Source organism: Pelodiscus sinensis, chromosome 14, assembly GCF_049634645.1.
Source record: "Pelodiscus sinensis isolate JC-2024 chromosome 14, ASM4963464v1, whole genome shotgun sequence".
Taxonomy (NCBI): domain Eukaryota; kingdom Metazoa; phylum Chordata; order Testudines; family Trionychidae; genus Pelodiscus; species Pelodiscus sinensis.
The window spans coordinates 29,634,507-29,649,186 of NC_134724.1; positions in this window are offsets into that span (position 1 = coordinate 29,634,507).

Here is a 14,680-nt window from a genome sequence, read left to right on the forward strand (position 1 = left end):
CTGTTTTCTCAATGTAAAGTGAATGTGTCAAATTAGCTCAAGGCTATCACTAACTTTTATATGGCTGTTGGGGGTGATTGTGAATAGAGAGACTATATGTTCAAAAGCTGTGTTTTAAAACTCTTGGTATCAGCTCTATTCAGTCATTTGAGGGTATTATTGTTCCCTATTTAACCTCAATTCATCCCAGAAACACAAACATTTTCTTCAAAGAATCTGTATTGGGGAGTACAGAACACCTTTTATTGCCAGCCACTCCAACAAATTACAAAAGAGAAGCTTTTGAGAATAATGTGGTGACAAGCCTTCTGCCAGTCAGGCCCAGCACCAGGCAACACAAAGGTACAAAATCATCTGGTCAGACTTTATTTGAATTCATACTGTTAAAAGGCGCAACTGACACTATTTACCTGGGGAACTGCACTGAATCACGGGACTGGAAGGAACCTTAACTGGTCATTTAATCCAGTTCCCAGCACTCAAGGCAGGACTCAGTATTATTTAGATCATCCTTGTTTAATGCGCAGAGGTGAAAGTAAGCAGGTGTACCCTGGCACACAGCTCCAGCAAAAACTGGCTGAGAGCTATTTAAAAAGCTAGCAACAGGATCCGGGTTGTAATAGCACAGTACCTATAAGAAATTTTAAGTTACTTTCACTGTTGCAAACTTGCATTAAAATCTCCACTGTCAGAGATTTCACAATCTCCCTGGGCAATTTATTCCAGTGCTTTACCTCTCTGACAGGAAGTTTTTCCTACTATCCAACCTAAACCTCCTTTGCTGCAATTTAAGCCCAGTGATTCTTATCCTATCCTCAAATTGTTCTAGTTAACCTCTATTTCCCTCCTCCTTGCAACAACCGTTTATGTACTTGAAAACTGTTATGTCGCCTCGCAATCTTCTCTTCTCTGAACTAAACCAATTTTTGTCAGTCTTCCCTCATTGGTCACATTTTCTACATCTTTAAACATTTTTGTTGCTCTTCTTGGGAATTTTTCCAGTTTACCAACATCTTTCCTGAAATGTGGTACCCAGACAACACTCCAGCTGAGGCCTGATCAGTGCACAGAGAAAAAATACTTCTTGTGTATGACTTACAACACTCTTGTTAATACATCCCAGAATGTTTGCCTTCCGCCCTCCTCGCAACAATGTCACACTGTTGATTCATATTTAGCTTGTGTTCCACTATCACCTCCAGGTCCCTTTCCATAACATTTTTTCTTAGGGAGCCATTTCCCATTATGTATGGGTTTGTCTACCCAGCAACATTATTTTGGAATAACTGACGCTATTCCAAAATAACACAATGCACATCCACACTACAAGCCTTTACATGAAATAATGTCGAGCTGGAGGACTTCTTACTCCGATTCCTGTAGCCCTTATTTTACAAGGAGTAAGGGAAGTTGAAGGAAGAGTGCTCTTCCTTTGACCACCTGCTGTGTAGACAGAGCCTAAAGCCAAGTTAAGCTATTTCAACTTAAGCTATGCAATTGACGTAGCTGAAGTTGCATAGCTTAGTTGACTTCAGCCCCGCTGTGAAGACATAGTCTAGGTATGTAATTGACTGTTTTTTCCTAAGTGGAGTACTTTGCATTTGTCCTTATTGAATTTTATCCTATTTACTTCAGATCATTTCTTCAGCTTGTCCAGCCCATCAGTATCATCCACAAACTGTACTCTCTCTGTCATTATTTAAACCATTGATGAAGATATTGAACAGATTCACACCCAGAACTGATCCCTGCAGGACCCCACTTGATATGCCCTTCCAGCTTGACTGTAAACTACTGATAACTACTCTCTGGGGATGGTTTCCAAGCAGCCCCCATCCTCCCTCCCACACCCTGCACACAAGCAGGAGGCTCCCAAGGGGGCAGCTCCAAGGCAGAGGGCAGGAGCAGCATGACTATGGGTGGAGAGGCAACTGAAGTGCCAGCGCTTGATAAGCTCCCTGGCCAAACCAGTCAGGATCACCTGTCATAGGCTCCAAGATCTCCCAATAGATTCTGATCCACTGGCTGGTGACCACTGGTCTACTGTATTCAAAACCATATATTCAGTTAGAGCCATTTGCTTGTGCCACATCGCACCACCTTTTGGAGAGTCATCATAACAAAATGGGAGAACAGGCATAGTCGGTTTATGTCTTCTAGAGAAGAGAAGAATACAGGAAAAGCTCCGTGTTTCCCAATTGGTGCTCCACGGTCTGTCTGTTTGTTTTGCTCAACCAAGTCTGGCAGAGTTTTATTTAATTTATTTATTTGCTTGACATTCTGCTGGGTCTTTTTTTTTTTTTTTGCTTGACAAATTTTACTCGGGTAACCCTAGGGGCTCCTTGAAATTATTTCAAGCTGAAAAGGGTTCTGTGGTCAAATAAAATTGGGAAACACTGTTCTAGCTGTACAGATCTAGTAGGGTTTACAGATGTGGTACAGACATGTAGCTTCCTCCTCTGCCTTGTATATTTATATACTGTGCAGTTACAGTTTGTAACATCATATAGTAAAATACAGGGCTGTCAGAAAATGGAATTTATAAACTCTAACAATAACTTGCAGTTATAGTACAAATCAGTAACACCTTTCCTCTGAATATGTGCTCTACAAATGTCAGTCTGTTAAATTACAGACTACTCTAAGGCACTGAGTGGTTATGTAGCTTGTCCAAAATCACATACAGTATGATCCTGCAATTTACTGAATGCCCTTAACACTCACTGAAGTCAGCACCTTATCGGAAGAATGTAAAAATATGTATGCCCTATGCAACTTGAGGTTTTCCCTAGGACAGCTGTAGCAGACTAAAGTTTGCTGTGCCAGGATTTTCTACAAGAAGGCCACAGCCAGGTAGCATTCTCCCCCCACCCCCGACACGCACACTATGCTACACACTGTTGTTTCCTTTCATGCACCATAGTACAAAGTAGGGAAGCAGAATGAATGAGTCAGAAATGTGGTGTGCAGAACAACTGATCTACCCCTATAGCATGTGTCTGTGTATTGGCTGTGGTACACACAGTTGCTCTGCTGCAGTTTCTGCATGGTGCCCAGACCAGTACAAGATAAATCAATGGTGCATCGCCTTTCTAGGTCATTCACAAATATTGACTCATTGTTTAAAGTTATCATGACTGAAAAAAAATGACTAGAAGCAACACAAACCTCATCAATATGGCTCATAAATCTGCCATCATTAAGTTATCAATTCTACATAGAGACCCACATTTTAAGTTAATTTTAACTCAAACTAATTAATAGGTTTACTTCTACATACTCAGAAGATTACCTCTGTACAAATGATAGCTCCCGTTGACTTCTTTGGGGCTGGGATTTCACCGAAAAACTAAGCGCTATTGTTTTGGAGAGCCTATGTTGTATTCTTCATGTCACACAAAAAGACTGAATACTTGATTTGAGTGTGAAAAACTCAACCTTAACTATGGAACCATGATCAGCATCTCCATAACACAACTGAAAAACTGAACTCCAGCTCACGTTACAGGCCTCAATTCATGAAGTTCAGTTTGTGCAGAACAAAAGTATTTTTAGTTTGCTTAAATCACAAAGTTGTCTATTATCAATGATAATGCAAATGTTCCCATGGCCTGAGTTAATATAAGATGATCAGGTACAAAGAAAGGCTTTTCCATTAAGAGATATTTTTGAGTCACTAAATTGATATTGAGCAGGTTTGACTATACTTATTTGACCTGAAATATCAGCTCCTGGAGAAAAGTTACTTTGGGAACATTATTTGATGTTCAGGTTATCTTTTAGACAATTTAAACAGGGTCTTAAAGCTAACTAAACACTTTACTAATTTAAAGTCTGATCTTGCAAACACCATGGGGTCAAATGGATCTTGTGGTGTGTTCTGGATGGGAGCTGGAAGCATGTAGGTAACTGTATGAGTCAGTGGGTTTTCATTATCAATAAACTACAGCCTATACTGGAACAGGATACCATACTCCAAGAGGCTCTGGGAGACAGACCCATAGTCTCCTATAGACAACCACCTAACCTCAAGATGATTCTTACCAACAACCACAAGACAGTTTCTTGCCATTTTAACCAGAAAGGACACTCTCTCAATGACTTAACCACCTGCATTCTGCTACAAAGACCTTTTACATCTGCACTTGAAAGGGAATCCTCTGAACTGTCATTCATGTTAAAATTCGACACTCTCCAAAAAGGAATGAACAAACACTCGAACTATCTTACCCATTACCAAGATAGCTTCCCCAGTTATCACCTCTAATACCATTAACTCACAAACATCCCACTCTCCCCACCTCTAATATCATCAATTCACAGACACTTACCTTCCTTCCTTCCCCCCCCCTTGCATCCCCCTTCTGTTCTGAAATGTGATTTGTCCTTTTCGTGTGTGTTCATTTTTTTAAATTGTATCCTATGGTATATATGGTTGTGACTATTTTCTTCCACTATTTGATCTGAGGAAGTGGGTCTGGCCCACGAAAGCTCATCATCTAATAAACCATCTTGTTAGTCTTTAAAGTGCTACATTGTCCTGCATTTTGCTTCAAGGAGGTAAGGATTTCACTTAAAATGTCCCTATGTTTGCAGTGTTGTATTGGTCCCACAGGCCTGAAGAAGAGCTTTGTGTAGCTCAAAAACTTGTATCTTCCACCAACAGAAGTTGGTCCAATAAAAGATATTACCTCATCCGAGGAAGGGTTTTTTTTATTTACACACACAAACTTTTTTTTTTTAAAGTTACAGACTAACACGGCTGTATCTCTGAGACCCTCACCTATCTTGTCTTTTGTAGATCTTTATATGCATCTAATGTTCATGGTCATGTTGTCATCTCCTAAGCAAAAGGGACAAAATGAGGCACGTGTATGTGGTTTGTTTTTGTTTTGTGAGAGTGGCATGGAAGGGGAACCATCAGGAGCATAAGGGAAAGAATTACTTTCCCGTTGCATATCAAAATAATCACATGGAAAGCAAGCCCAAATATGGCTGCTACCCAGCCCCCCTGAAAAAACTGCATGGGGTAAGCACACAAGCTGTCCCTTATGGAGTCCAAGGGAAAGAGATGAGTGGTTTCATAAACCTCTGCTTAGAGACATGTATTCCTAACAACTACTGCCTGTACATGAGGAAGTAGTCCTAATAGCAGACAATCCAAAATCATAGGTCATGTATATTGTTGTAAAGGGATCAAAATAAACACTGAGTGCACCTCAAAGAGTTCTGAATCAGTAAAGCATCCTGGCTAAACAAAATTTATAAAGCACTCCACAACAGAAAAGGTACAAAATAATCAAAGCTGTATAATCAGCAGCTGGGGTTTTAGGAACTCTGCCTCACTTCAGTTCTTTGAAATCTGAGAAACTTTTGCAGTTGAACAGTACAGCTTTCAAACAAAGACAGAGGAGGAGGAAAAACTCCACCTAAAATATTTACCCTGCCAGCAAAAGTGTGTGTGTGTGTGTCCTTTTCTTGTTCCAAGTCTTTTATCTGTCTTACAGTACAACTGGCAGCAGGCCCCTCTCTCTCAGCAAGATTTCTTCCATCTCTCAGCAGTTCCTGTCTTAACTGCTTGCCACTGGTATACCTATTCCCTTGAGCACAAGTTCCCATTAGCAACCTTCTCATTTCCAGAAAAAGAAAAAAGTAATTTTCAAGCTAAATCTCAGCAAGTTAATCAACTGGGTTTCCAACAACTTCTCTGACAATCAAACTCCTTTGTGTTTTTGTTTATTAGATGTGTTGCATACAGTAGCCTGACATTGACAGAGATCACCACCTCAAGGAATTTGGATGAGTCCTGGCAGAATCATGAACTTTTGGTACATAGGTGAGACAGGTGTTTTTCTGAGAGGCCTGAACATTATGATATGGCGTAGTAAGAATAGTGAGGGGTTTATGAAAAATTAATTTGTAGTTTAGAACATGCAAAATCTGAGTGCGTTGGGGATTGTATTTACACAAAATCAACCTTAATTTGGAAAAAATTATTAGTTTGTAAACTAAGTTCTGATTAAAGAACTTTTATTTATGGGGCTTATGCATGAGCCAGTAAGAACCCAGTTTGATTTTCAGATCCCAGTTTGAACCTGTATATGTCAATTAGAAAAAAAATGCCTTTTTGCCTGTAAACTGAGGGAATTTTATATGCAAGTTAAATAGCAAGCTAAACACAGAATCTCAAGATGCCATTTTCCAGTATCTTTTTAGAATAATGCTGTGTTTCAAAAAAATACCAGCTTTATAAACTTTATTCCATTCCCATACATAAAACGCATAATTAAAAGTGAAATGTCAAAAGTGACTTATTGACTACATAATCTTTTTAAATGTTACCATGACTGAGATAGTGACCATTCATTGGCCATTTTAAAAATATAACTAACACAAACACAAAACCCATACAGTGATGTTGAGATTTTGCTTTTATTGAAACACTAATACAATTTCTGCAGCTATTCTGCAGGTCTCAGATCTGTTCATTTAGTCAACCACATTCCTGTTTTTAGCAACAAAGTTTAATGAATTTGTTCCATATCGTCTTTATTTCTGTTACTTAGTCATGAGATATGCATGCATTTTCCCTTTGACCTTTTCATTCCCAAGTGTCGGGGGCTAACTTTAGACTGCAGGCCACTTCCCTCTTTTCAGGCATCTGGTATGTGACTGCTGGGAGTCACATTATGTATGTATGTTAGCAGTACACTTGAGGACCTGATCCTGCAGTCTGTCTGCAGACAACTCACATCAACTTCAGTAAAAGTGACAAGAACCCCTGTAGCACATTATAGACTAACAGATTTATTGGAGCATAAGCTTTCATGGGCAAAGACCCACTTCATCAGATGCATGTAGTGGAAATTTCCAGAGGCAGGTATAAATATGCAGGAAAGAATCAGGCTAGAGATAACGAGATAAATTCAATCAGGGAGGATGAGGTCCACTTCTAGAATTATTAGCAGAAGAATTATACCTTCTATTATTAAATTTTCCACTACATGCATCTGACGAAGTGGGTCTTTGCCCATGAAAGCTTATGCTCCAATACATCTATTAGTCTATAAGGTGCTACAAGACTCCTTACTGCTTTTGCAGATCGAGACTAACACGGCTACCCCTCTGATACTTGACAGCTTCAGTAACTTCATTCGCCTCCAGAGGAATATTTTGCCGTAATGATGGCTAGACTGTTCTTTGAGTCATTAGGATAGACTGAAAGGATGGTCCAGTAGTTCAAAAGCTATCCAGGCACTCGAGAGAGTAGGATTCAATTCTGTGCTTTGTCATGGATGAATTGTTTGACCCAGAGCAAGTGTCTGTTCCTCATCCAGATGACAGAACTTCTAAACCCCACTGTTCTGTTGTGAAGGTAAATATATAGAAAATTGTGAGGTGCTCAACTACTGAAGTAACAGGGGCCTTATAGTAACCTAGAGAGATGTAATTTTACTCTATTTGCCACAATGAATCTCCACAGTGGCACTGAAACAGCAGCGAGTGACTGTGAGCAGAGATGCAGGTCATTTGATTCCTTCCTCGAGCAAGGGTTTGTCTTAACACTCCTAGGAAAGGTGAAAAAAAGTTGCTAAGGGTGCTGACAAACATTCCAAGGGCTAAGCCTGTGGAAAGGAAGCACTTTAAGCAAGTCTGGCTTTCTTTAGTAATGTAAATTTCCTTCGCATCTTTTCAAACAAAAAAGTGTATGCTCAGTTGCATTGGTAAGTTATAATGATCCATTCTAAGCTGTCACTAGGATTTTCTTAAAAGATTTTTATTATTAATTATTATTATTTCTAGCCAATTAGCCCATCATAAAACAGGATTTTCAGGTCTTCTCTCCTGAGCTCTCTCGCTGTGTCTCTCTCTCCCTACTGCCTCTCCGCCCTCAGCTCTCCTCCACCTCCTGCCTCTCCCCCCCTCTTTCTTTCCCTTCTCCCCCTCCTGCCTCTCACTCTCCCTTTCTCTTCTCCTCCTCCTGCCTCTCTATCCCCTCCACCTCTCCCCACCCTCCTTCCCCTTCCCTCCCGCTGTGGCACTTGGCTGAGTGCTGCCTGCTCAGCTGCGAGGGAGGGGGGCAGCGCGGTGACGTACACAGCCAGGGCGGTGTACATCACTGCCCTCGCTTCCCCTCCCGCCTCGGGGGAGCCCAAACAGCCCCTTGTGCTGCTGGCGCTCCCGGCCACCCGGCTGAGTGCCACAGCACTCAGCTGAGTGCCACAGCAGGAGGGGAAGGGGGGGGTGATGACGTACACGGCCCTGCTCCCTGGCCGTGTACGTCACCACCCCGCCCCCTTCCCCTCCCTCTGTGGTGGCTCGGCTGAGTGTTGCGCGCTCAGCCAGGCCACCGCGGGAGAGGAGAGGAGAGGAGAGGAGAGGAGAGGAGAGGAGAGGAGAGGAGAGGTGGGGCAGTGACATACACGGCCAGGGGGCAGGGCTGTCTACATCACCGCCCTCATCCTCCACAGCAGCCCGGCTGAGGGGCACACCGCTCAGCACCACGGCGTCAGGAGGAAGGGGTGGCAGTGACGTACACAGCCCTGCCCCCTGGCTGTGTACATCACCGCCCTGCCCCCCTTTCTGTCCCACCGGGGCTCAGCTGAGTGGCGCAGCACCAGCGCCACTCAGCTGGGGCACAGCCAGGGAGCAAGCAGCAGCAAGCAGCTGTTTGAGGTCCGGCTGCGGCCAGTGGCTGCACTCCCCTCCGCCCCCCTCCTCCCATCCAGCCCCATGGCCCCCGATCTCACCCCAGCTCTGCTTCCCACCCCCTCTTCCTGCCGGCCAGCCCCACGGACCCCCAGACACCCCCCCGCCAGTGCTGCTTCCCTCCCCCCTTCCTCCAGGCCCCCCCTTCTTCCCCTACAGCCCCCGATCCCCCCCAGCTCTGCTTCCCACTCCCCTTTCAGCCAGCCCCGCCCCCTTCCCCTCCCTGCATGACACTACGCCCCCCCTTCCCCTCCCCAAAGGGCCACTTGCTCCCCCCCTGGGGCCCTGCGGGAGCGCCACAGCAAGTCACTCAGGGATAGGAAGGGGGGCGGGGCTGGCCGGAAGTGGGGTGGAAAGCAGAGCTGGGGTAGGATATGGGGGGGGCAGAGGAAGGGAAGCAGCATTGGCTGGGGGGTGGGGGGGATGTCTGGGTGGCCGTGGGGCTGGCCAAACCACCACGGAGGGAGGGGAAGGGGGGCGGGGCACTGACGTACACGGCCAGGGGGCGTGGCCGTGTACGTCAGCATTACAGACACACAGACAATGGGCTACTATATTATTATTATTATTATTAAATTTAACTTGTAAGGCATGTTTTTGTTCTTAACCATTACTAGCTGTATTACTTCTTGCAGTCAGAAATGTGACTAAATGCTACAGAAATACAGTATTTTAATTCTGAATGGGAAGTGTGCTTTGTAACTGTGCAGAATGTGGCAAGATCAGATTTATTTTTCAAACTATTTAGCACAGTCCTTCCCCTTGAAATACAAAGACCTTGCCCTGCTCTCTCTTTTTCTTAACTAAACTGTTTGTCTATTTTGACATCTTAATTTGTACATTTTCAAGTGGCAACTTCTTGTTAAAAATTGATTTACAAGCAAATTATTTATTGATCCCTGCTGCTTGTTCACTCTCCAACAGAAGGCAGGCAGCTCATGGCAGTCAGTAACAATTTAGACATAAAGGCATAGATTGTCCTTTCTAAATGTTATGAATTTAATACATGTGGAATGCACCAGGATTGATAGTTCTGGAGAATAAAGTCCTCTCTCCACTCAGCCAGCAGATTAAGTTAGATTATAAGCTCTGAGGGTGCGTCTACACTGCACCCGGAGCTTGAAATAAACTGTGCAATTTGAGCTACACAAATTGCGTAGCTTATTTCTAGTCAATAGTCCACTATTCCAAAATGTCCCTTACTCCTTGTGGAATGAGGTTCACAGGGATGTCAGAATAGGCAGCCCGTTATATTTAGTAATAACGGGCTTGCTGTGAAGATGCAGAATAGCTATTTCAGGATACCTCCACTATCCCTAAATAGTACTGCAGTGTAGACATAGCCTGAGAGGCAGTGACACTAAGAGTTTGTTTTAAGATTGTACAGTACCTACCACAGTAGATCTCTGGTCCCTATTAAGTCTCCAAAGCAGTACTTTAATAGCAATGAATAATAATGAACTTCTCCAAACCGCCCCAACCCTGACCTAAAGGAGTTGGGGTAAAGAAGGATCCACATTGGTCAAAGATTGAATGAGCTTTCTGCTGATACTGCTAATAAGATTGTCAAAGAGTGCTGATGATGGTATTGGTGGGGTTTTGTGGTCTGCATGCATGTCCACTAAATGGAGACCACCAAACTCACTATACAAAGTTTTGGGGACAGACTCAGATTCTTGGACTCATGAAGTTATGCCTCATTTATACTCATGTCAATCAAATCAGAAGTGGATACTTTAATGCAGTGGTTCCCAACCTGTGGTCCATGAGCCCCTGGTAGTCCGCAACAGAACTGCAGGGGGAGTCCATGGAAAGTTTAAAAATAAGGATTGGGCCATTGCAGTGGGTCCGATCCTTACTTTTCTTTTTTTTCCCTTTTATTTTTCTTTGCTTCTCTTCTCTTTTCCTTTTTTTTCCTCCCCCAAGGAGGGGGGGGGGGGGGCGTCTGTGAAATTTTAATAGATTGAAAAGAGGTCTGTATGCTCAAATAAGTTGGGAACCACTGCTTTAACATTAAGAAGCAAAAAAAAAAATTAAATTGTATTTGGGGAAAAAGTTCCTGCATTCTGCAATACCAAAGGATTGTGGTTAATTCAAATGTAGTAGAAAGTAGGGATGTAATAGTGTAGTCGATTAACCAATAAGCAAAAACTTATCGATTAATGCTATAGACTACATGCATTTCCCTCCCTTCCAACCAGTAAATTTTTTAGCAGGCTGGCCAGTAGCACAGCTCAGTTCTGGTTCCTGCCGGGTGTGGGGCTTACCCCCGCTGAGGCTCTGCATTTAAAGTGTATTAGAAGCCAGGCAGGCAGGCAGCCCGGCTCAGTTCCGGTTTGCACAGAGTTCAGGAGCTCAGACCCTGCCCTCCCACAGACAAGGGCTGCTGCCACCCCGCACTGCTGCCTTTTTATCAGAGGCAGCAGCGCAGGGCAACAAACAGCTGGTCCACAAGAGGGGCTGGTTTTTAAACTGGCTCCCCTCACAGTCTAGCTCCCACTTGGCACCCCACCCCTAGGCACTATAGAATAGTCGACTAACCGATAAGAATTCATGAGGTACTTGACTATTCAATTAACCGATATTTAACATCCCTAGTAGAAAGGAGACCAGAGCAGAGCAGCTATGTATACATGTATAGCATCTTCAATTATATTGTTTATTTGAGGCTGCTTTACTTTGTGCAGCTGCCAACCTATATGAATGCTGCCTCCAGGTAGAATCATGTGTATCTCATAAGATTATCCCTAGCAAGCTAGATTTTTAATACATACGCTAATTCATTTTAACCAGTTTACATCCTATGCTGTTCTTTCGATTATGTTCATCATCATTTAAAATCTCCTGCAAAAGTTATTTAATGAAAAAGCACCACATTTTTTTCAAGGATTTTTAAGTAACTGAAAATGAATCAACTTAACATGCAAAACACTGGAGGGGGTGGGGAGTGGGGAAGGAATCTTCCATTACAATGCTGGCTGTCAGACAATGGAATTGCTGGGGGATGGGCACAATTTGGTAATGTGAACCAAAATGGTAATATAAGCAGAATACTTTTGAGTGATTCTAGAAAGCTAGTAGTTAGACTGATTGACCTTTATTGTCCTATTGGGAACCTTAATAAAATCTTTAAAGCAAAGGAAGTACTCATTATGGAAACGGATTATTGGCATGTCTTATGTCAGATTATTGGAGTGCCTTATGTCAGAAGGAATTCAGCCATTGAAATTTACTCATTTATGAACACCTCAAATTCCACTAAAGATTAAAAATTCTGTGCTTGTGGCAAGGTGGTGGTGAAAGACCCAAAATCAAGCAGAAATTATGTGTTTCCCCTGCCCAAAGGGACTGATATCAAGATTACTTAAGTGCTGCTGTGGCAAGCATTCTACAGATAGATAGTGAAGAAGTGTGAAGCAGCTACATGCAAAAGTGTGGTTTGAGTCTTTAAATGTACTCTGTAACTCCACCTCATCCGCAGATGTGGATATCTGTGGCTCATTTTTGTGGATACAGACGCAAGTAATTTTTTTATCTAGATCCTGCAAATTTGTGGATATCTGCTTTATCACCACAGGTATCCACATCAGTGGATATGGATGCAGATATCCACATCTTATTTTCACAGATGCGGATTGGGATTAAAATTTTGTATCTGCGCAGGGATTTACTAGTGCAGTGTGGTAGCAGCAGCAGCCAAATTGCAAAGGTTCTCTGTGCCCTTCATCCAGGTTAGGAGAAAATTCCATCAACTTAGCCACCATGTAGTATCTAAACACAAAACTCTTCTACTCAAAAGTTGTTTTGGTGACTAGCATTTCTCTCTTTAGTTTAAGGGATAAATTATCATCTGGGCCGCTATCCAGTATTCACCTGCCTGAACCCATCTTTAAAATGGTGTAGATCTGAACTTGTTAACCTTTGCAGTTGCAAATATCTACTAAAACTACCCAAATTTGTAAATAAGTGACTATGTAAAGAGAACACTGGTTGAAGATTTTTAGCTTAAAAAAAAGGTTTGCATCAAGAGTATAATTGAGGAGAAAATTTTGGTGACTTTGGATTTTCAAAACAAGCCAAAATTTTCATTTTAATTCTACTTGCTAAAAGGCAATTTGTTTTTGTTTGAAATCTCAGAATAAATTGTTTTGGAGGGGAATGGGGAGAAGGGCAGAGTTAAAAATTCTCTTGTTACACTCTAATTTTTTCAAGCCTTTTCAAACATTAAGAAGTGGCAAAATATTGTACTTGCTGAAAGACAAGCCAGGAGATGGTGGGGGAAGGGACAAAATAAAATTCTGAAAACAGGAATTAAAAAAAAATCATTCAAAGAGAAATTATCCCATTCCAAACCCTATGAAACAAATGAATTTCAGATTAATTTTTGTGAAATTGTTTTTGCATTTTTCAAGCAACTATACATGTAGATGTTTTTATCTACAATATTTAGGTACAGGTTTGCATACACATGGATGGAGACCAAGGGTTGAAAAGAATCAAGCTCTAGTGGAAAGCTCTGGGTTAATTTGCAGCAGAGACCCTATCAAGAACAAAATATCACCTAGAGAATAACTTATAGTTCTGGAAAGGATAGAAAAGTAATGATGGAATGACATTACACTACATAAAATATATCATCTTATGTTGTAGTCTTAGGATGCTACAAGATTTCCTCTGATCACATGGGACCAAAGATTTGTTGTTGCTTTTATTATTTTTAATAATGATTTTAATCAGAGTCCTTTTTGCAAAATAGTTCTTACCTACATAAAATTACACGCTGGATACAGGAATTAGATTATCGAGTTTATTACAAAATTATATAAAATGTATGTTTATACAAAACATATGAGAAACTAATGAGCTCCCAGGATAGCTGAAACTAATATTACAATGTAATCTACATATTTTTGTTCCCGAATTTCTTTGAAACTCATAATCAGATCATAAGCACTTTACTTCTCACTTTTGCTTCAATTTTAATAAAAGGCATTTAAAAAGAACTCTGAAGGACACTGAAAAATCCTCCAAAACCCTCTACAATTTGAATCAGGCCAAACTGTGTCATGTATATGCCAAAGCCCACCCATCACACTATAAGTTTTAGGGATGGTTGTGCAGCTTTCTTGCCCTGTAGTCAACCAGAAATACCAGACTCCTAAAATGTCCGATATTTTCTGATTTTTCTTCCCTGACAGGAGGTGAAATTACCAGACACCTGGCAACCCTATGACATTCAACGCCAACGCCCAGGCCCAGGCCCAGCCCTAGCCCCAGCCCCAGCCCCAGCTGGACCTCCCTCCCCCTCAGTTCCCTCTTCCCTTCCCCTCCACTTACCTGGTTCTGCAGGGAAGCTATCTTCTGGCATGGAGGAAGAAAACAAAATGGCCACCAGCAAAAAAAGCCCCAAAGGTCTTAAAGTGGCCATGCTGGGTTTTTTGTATTTTTTAATGTTTTGCTTAATAATTGTCAGGGTCTTTTTTTCCCCTCTCCCCTCAACTATTTTTGGGAGGGGAGGAGGGATGTTCGGTATTTTTGGTTAAACCATCTGGCAACCCTACCTGTAGTGCCTCTTGCTGGCCAAGGTATTCCTGCCTCAGCCTCCTGTCTCTGGGGGTGAGAGAAGGGAGCCATACCCATCTAGTTAAGCTTCCCACAGGCATTCTGCTTCTGGAGAAACAAGTAGCTAAAGTCCCAAAGACAGAAAAGAGTCTTTTCAGCCTACTTGGGTTCCTCTGCAGCCCTTCTTCTGGGCTCTGAGTCTCCTTATTTTAGGACAGAGAGGTGAATTGTAGACTTCTGCCCCGAGCCCCGCTCACACACTGAGCCCCTCTAGGCTACGGTTTCATCTCTCTGGGTGTGTTTATGCTGCGACAGACACAAGCAACTGCCAGTTGACTCGGGGTCCAGCAGCAGCCAGTGCCTGAACAGCAACATCATGGTTAAACAACCCATTGACTGTCGGTATCTC